Below are 367 nucleotides of genomic sequence, written 5' to 3' on the forward strand. Positions count from 1 at the left end.
TCTCTCTAATCATGCAACTTTGACCTGATGCAGGTGGCAAGGCGCGCCATCCAAAACATCTGCTTGGAGAGAGACAAAAGCCAGCTCCATGCTGGGATGTTGTGTGCAGTCACCCCGGGCACAGAGACAAAAGAGGAGGAGGCAGCAAGCTGGTCAGGTGAAAGGGTTATCGCCACCAGCTGAGGAGAAGATGATGACAACACTACACACATGGCTCCCTGAATTAGGCCACAGTGAGGCCTTCAGTGCACGACTGCACAAAACCTTTATTCACTTGCACTGGGAGCTGGCCCCACGGCCAGCAGGGGGCCTCGGTGCCTGGAAAACCGAAAGCCAGTCCCAATTGTTGGTGGCCACTCACTGAGGG

Source organism: Galeopterus variegatus, unplaced genomic scaffold, assembly GCF_000696425.1.
Source record: "Galeopterus variegatus unplaced genomic scaffold, G_variegatus-3.0.2 Scaffold7523, whole genome shotgun sequence".
Classification (NCBI taxonomy): domain Eukaryota; kingdom Metazoa; phylum Chordata; class Mammalia; order Dermoptera; family Cynocephalidae; genus Galeopterus; species Galeopterus variegatus.